We start from the raw sequence: 5,717 nt of genomic DNA, 5'->3' as shown, positions 1-5,717 counted from the left end.
AGGGCTGCGAGCCTGCGCCGCCCTGCAGAGCCGCGGCAGGAAGAGCCTGCTCGCCCCACAACTGCAGCTGCGACCTTCTGCTTTCTTCTCTGCCTGAGATGGTGCGAGATATGAAACCAGAACCTGCGGTAGCCCCTGCCACACAAACTGAAAGCCAGTGAAAGCCCAATCTCACTTCCTCATTCAGCCATCTACATGTTGCAAAGAAAGAAAGAAAAGGGGGGGAAGGGAGGGGGGGGCAAGGACCGTATGAAAAATATTGTGAAAACGGAAACTTACCTCTCACATTTTTTTTTCAGAGACAACCAGACTGTGGACAGATTGCCCAAGGCATTGTGGGATTCATTATGACTAGATGACAAAGATTGAGAATGGAGCGTGCCAGTCCCTTGTCACAGAGGCATGCTGACAGCCACCGCTCCGTCCCTGCAGTGCGAAGACTGCTGCGCGGGGCCGGGCGGACTCTTATCTCCCCGGCTGGTTTCCGCCGCTGCCTGCGCTGCCCCTCCCCCGCCAGCAAACCCCACCAGGAAGCTTTGCTGGGCGGACTTGCCGAGCCGGGAGAGTGCGAAGGGAAAAACAAAGCTCGTCGTGCTACTGCAGCATTTTCCCTTGGTGAAACACGAGGTACAGACCTGCCCCCCGCCCAAACAAAATAGATCAAAAGGCTGAGCAGCACTGGGCTGAGTTGGAAGGCACAGAGAAATGAAGAGGAAAGAGGAGTCTGAATAAAAATATCCCCTCGCAGCTAGTGGTGGTATATTCCAGCTTACATGTAAAACATTATAACCTCTGAACCGTAGTGTAAATGTGACACGCGCACGCTGCTGTTTCCATGGGCTGTCTGCTTTGATAATGAGCAAATGCACATTTTAAAAGCTTGTCCAAGGGACAGCCAAGAGCAGACTGCAAGGTTAGGCTGAAGGTTAAATGCACAATATACTCAAGCGCTCAGATTTTACCCTTGCTTACAGTACTGCTGCTTAACATTCCCGGGACAGTGTATGCATCTGATTAGCGAAGCACAGTCTGCACAAGACAATCTTTCTGCTGCAGCCAACACGCTGCCCACGGCCGCTCTCCATTACCTGGTGCATGAGCAAGTACAGAAGAATTCCACACAAATACCAGAAATACTGCTGACCTTTCTAATCCTGGCAACAAATGTAAAACTAAACTGAAGATCATGTGGGTTACCTTTCACTGTCTTCCTCAAGGCCTCAAAGTTTTCTTATTTAAATAATCGTGCTGGACCCAGTGATCTCATGAGATCCCTTCCAGCCCAAAACTTCTGTGTATCTCTGAAGTTCATGACACACACTATAATTTATCCTGGGTTCCATGATCCAAACCTTTAATAATTTTGGTGGAAATTGTGCAAGGCCCAAGCCTTGCATAAAGTGACCGAAGGCCTTGCAGAAAGTGACCAAATTACAAAAGTAATAAGATTTGTTTTGGCCTGGTGTTTTTAAGAAGGCTAGCAATACCTTTTTTAAGTCCATTTTGCTCACGTGGGCATTAAATATTTGTAGAGTCTGAAAACTTGGACAATACTCTTTATTATAAAAAAGAGAAGGTCGGTTTTTCTTACCACTTCTTGTGAAGCAGGGGAAATGATCACACCACTCAGTAACAAGGACTCAAGAATGGAGAATGTGAGGGTGTTTTGCTTTGTTTTATATTTGAGGAGTGGGGAGGAGAGTATCACTTTGTTTTGTTTGCTGTGTGAATAAAGAACACTATATCCTTCTTGTTTGCTGGATCTGTTCATGTAGGGCCTAAAAAGCCCTCATGTGTCACCTGAGAATGGGAAGAACACATGGGTAGAGCTGATCTGGGTATCTGCATAGGATGGGATATAAATCTAAACAATAAACAAACATAGATAACATTCAGATAAAGGACAAGCTCACTGGTAATCTGGTTATGATACTTAGCACTAAGTCTATTTGCACATTTCATTAGGCTGAACCTACATTTCAAAAGGAGTGTGATGGTGCTACTACACTGGGCCTTGAGTAAAAGGCAAGCTGAGTGAATAGTATAAGCACTGATCTAATATTTTATTTTAAATAGTGCTTGAAATAAAGATAATATCTTGTTGAATTAATATCCTCAGTGGCACAGGTTTTTGTGAATTAGTATTATCATTTGGCAGGTGATAATACTCAATTAGTATTGTCAATTGATTATTGTCAGTTGACAATTAGTATTGTCACTTGGTGGGTAACAAAACTAAAGGTAAAGAGACTAAAGCCTTGATTTACAAGCAGATTAAGTGACTGATTCCTGTTCTTGTGAAGAACCCAGATGACTTAATGGGTAACAGGACTTTCACAAGGATATAGAGTTTCACCTCAAAAGATCAGGACTTTGGCTACTGTAGAATTAGTTATATATGCCGAGATTTCACAAAGGTATAGAGAAGCGCCATGGGAGTGTTCCTACAAACTTCAACAGGGACGGGTTTTTGTGTATATATATATATATACACACACAAAATATATATTGTATATATGACAAATGTGTGTAAGATACCAACTCAATTTTCAAACATGGATGACTGCAAAAGAACCCTCTTTGAAGGACTGGATTCCCATGTAGGACATTTTTTAATCATTAAATGCATTTATACGCACCCACCATCACAACACACAATATACAACACAGTACTCAGTTGCTCATATCTGTAAGTTCATCATGATTCTTCAACAACAAAAATTACTTCTTCTCTACTACTCACTACTTTTATGTCCAAGCGGAAGACGGTGGCTCATTCTAAAGTACAGAGCCAGAGCCAGTGGATACTGTAGTGTCAATTGGAGCACTGAAATGTGAAACTAATGGCACTTATACATGTGCTCCAGGGAGGGGGCCTTTTGGAGTGGCTTTTGGAGCCACTCTGATTAAAATGCTCACAGTGTCTTATGTATTCAGCATCCTGAATTTCAAAATGGTGGTGGAGATGCTTTAACAAGAAGGCTTTAATTAAAGCACCTCCACCACCTTTTGAAATGTGGGGATGCCGAATACTTGAGACACTGAAGCAGGCTAAAGCATTCTCATTAGAATACTCCAGTAAATTCAGTTAATCAAATCTGCTCTGATTAATTTTAATCAGAACACATCGGAGCACGTGTAAAAGTGCCCTAAGTGTCCAAGTCAGAAAATTAGGCTAGAAAGTTATTGAAAAATTAACAATGTCTAGAAAAATGAGTGTACCACCTAATATTAACTACAGTAGAGAAACATAATTTAAAGATATGCCATGTCAAATTTCCACAGCAGATTTCAGGAAGAAGAAAAATTGTGTCTGGAAGAAGAAAAATTCAGCTGAAATTACGTGATTCACAGTGATCTGGTCATCCATTATATACTATTGGCCTGTCATCCATTATATATTATTGGCCCAATATATACTAGAGGCCCATTTACCTTCCTAGGGAAAATCCTAGAAAAGTTCATCAAGGAGTCTATCTGCGATAAGCTTGCAGAAGGTAAGATTCTGAATGATAGCCAGCATGGCTTTGTCACAGGCCAGTCTTCATCACAGGCAGGTCTTGCCTTACCAACCTCAATTCCTTCTATGACCAGGTAACTTGCCACCTGGACACAAAAAAGCAGGTTGACATTGTATACCTAGACTTCCAAAAGGCCTTTGGACATACTATTCTACAATGTCCTCAAGAGAAAATCGGAGGATTGTGCGCTTAACTCCGAAATAGTCAGGTGGGTAAGAAACTGGTTGCAGGATAGGATCCAGACTGTCATAGTGAATGGATCTGTGTTGTCCTGGTGAGAAGTGGGCAGCAGTGTCCCACAGGGGTCAGTGCTTGGTCCAGTACTTTTCAACATCTTTATTAATGATTTGTATGTGGGGGTGAAGAGCTCACTGGCCAATTTTGCAGAAGACACCAAGTTATGGGAGAGCGTGGTCACACTTGAAGATAGGCTACAGATACAGGCGGACCTAGACAGGTTAGCAAGTTGGGTGGATCGGAATCTGATGAAGTTCAATGTCAAGAAATGTAAAGTGCTCCACCTCGGGACAAGCAACCCCCAACATGCCTACAGGCTTGGTGGCACCAAACTGATTAGCACCATGAAAGGAAGGGACCTAGGGATAATAATAGGCTACAGGATGAATATGAGCCAGCAGTGCGATGCTGTAGCCAGTAGGGCAAATAATACTCTGGAATGGATTAATGGACGCATCTCCATCAAAACCAGGGAGGTGATTCTTTCACTCTACTCGGCACTGGGGAAACCACAGCTGGAGTATTGTGTCTAGTTCTGGACACCACACTTTAACAAGGACATGGACAAGCTCAAGAGAGTCCAAAGAAGATCCACCCGTATGATCAGAGTCTTACACAGCAAGCCATACAAGGAAAGGCTGAGGGACCTGAGACTCTGCAGCCTGAAGAAAAGAAGGCTCAGAGGAGACCTGATAGCAGCTTACCACTACACTAGGGGAGTACATCAAGGACTCGGTGAGCAACTGTTCACCAGGACACCCGAGGGGAAAACTAAGAGTAATGGCCACAAACTCCTGAAAGTTCAGGATCAACATTAGGAAAAACTTCTTCACAGTCATGGTGTCAAGACTGTGTAATAAGCTCCCTCTGGAGGTGGTGCAATCACCTACCTTGGAAATCTTCAAGAGGAAACTGGACAGTCACCTTGCTGGGGTCACCTGGCCCCCAGTTATCTTTCCTGCTTGATGCAGGGTGTTGGACCCAATGATCTTCCAAGGTCCCTTCCAACCTTACAATCTATGAATCTATAATTCACCCGTCACCCTAGCATATAGGATAGGGGCATGCAATTATTTTGGGCAGAGGGCAAGCCACTGAGGGCCAGATGACAGGCAGCCAGGGGCAGATAAATATTAATTTTCTAAATTTTTTAGGAGCCCTGTGGGCCAGATAGAATGGCCTGGGTGGCTGCATCCAGCCCCCAGGCCGCATTTTCCCACCCCTGATATAGGACCTAGGAACAAAGCTAGAATTTAATGAGGTTTTACCCCCTTTTCTTGATCTGCATTACTCTGTTAGAATCTGCATCCAACCTGAATCTACCTCTACAAGATACTAATTGTACTTCTAATTAACTTCTTATTATTTTTCTGTCACATTTATAGCTGACTTCTATGCCTCAGGTAAGTTGTGTTCTTAAGGTCCTTACTTAAAGTAAGTAACTGTTTAAGTAAAGCAATGGCAAAATTCTTAAACTTTATCACTGCTCCTAAGGCACAAGGCATGTTCCAGATAAATTAAACCTAAACAGCAAAAAAGACATACAAGACCAGAACTATATGCATTTCTTCCTGATGACATTTTGTTAGCTATTTGTTTCAAAATATTGCATTGTATAAAACAACTGTTTATTGTTTGAGACTGAGTAATTTAAAATAGGTACACAAATATATTTTTAAAACATTACTTTAAATAATCCTTTTCCCCCAAAACTTTCAAATTTAATTTCTGTTTGTACCCATGGGGAACAATTTAGAAAATTATTACCTTATGGCCACTACAGTAACATTTTCTCTACAGTCTTTGTTTTTAAAATAAATGCTAGGCCAATTAGTCAAAGACAAAGAAATCTATTCTTTGACTTCTGTGTAGGGAAGTAGTTCCCTTCTGCTAAACACAGTTATAAAGTTTAGTCCTGATTCCACAAGCTTGTGAGCTACTTTTCTTGCATTTTGCAGG

At 42.3% G+C, this 5,717-nt stretch overlaps 1 long non-coding RNA gene across 1 annotated transcript; it reads left to right on the top strand.

Annotated features, from left to right (window-relative positions):
• Positions 1–20: 20 nt before the first annotated feature.
• LOC109308687 lies at positions 21–1,749 on the top strand. Its single transcript, XR_002100672.1, has 2 exons — positions 21–128; positions 300–1,749. It is a non-coding gene; the product is annotated as an uncharacterized LOC109308687 (long non-coding RNA).
• Positions 1,750–5,717: the final 3,968 nt, after the last annotated feature.

Source organism: Crocodylus porosus, unplaced genomic scaffold, assembly GCF_001723895.1.
Source record: "Crocodylus porosus isolate Cpor-Errol unplaced genomic scaffold, CroPor_comp1, whole genome shotgun sequence".
NCBI classification, from domain to species: domain Eukaryota; kingdom Metazoa; phylum Chordata; order Crocodylia; family Crocodylidae; genus Crocodylus; species Crocodylus porosus.
This window is presented reverse-complemented; position numbering and strand designations above follow the sequence as displayed.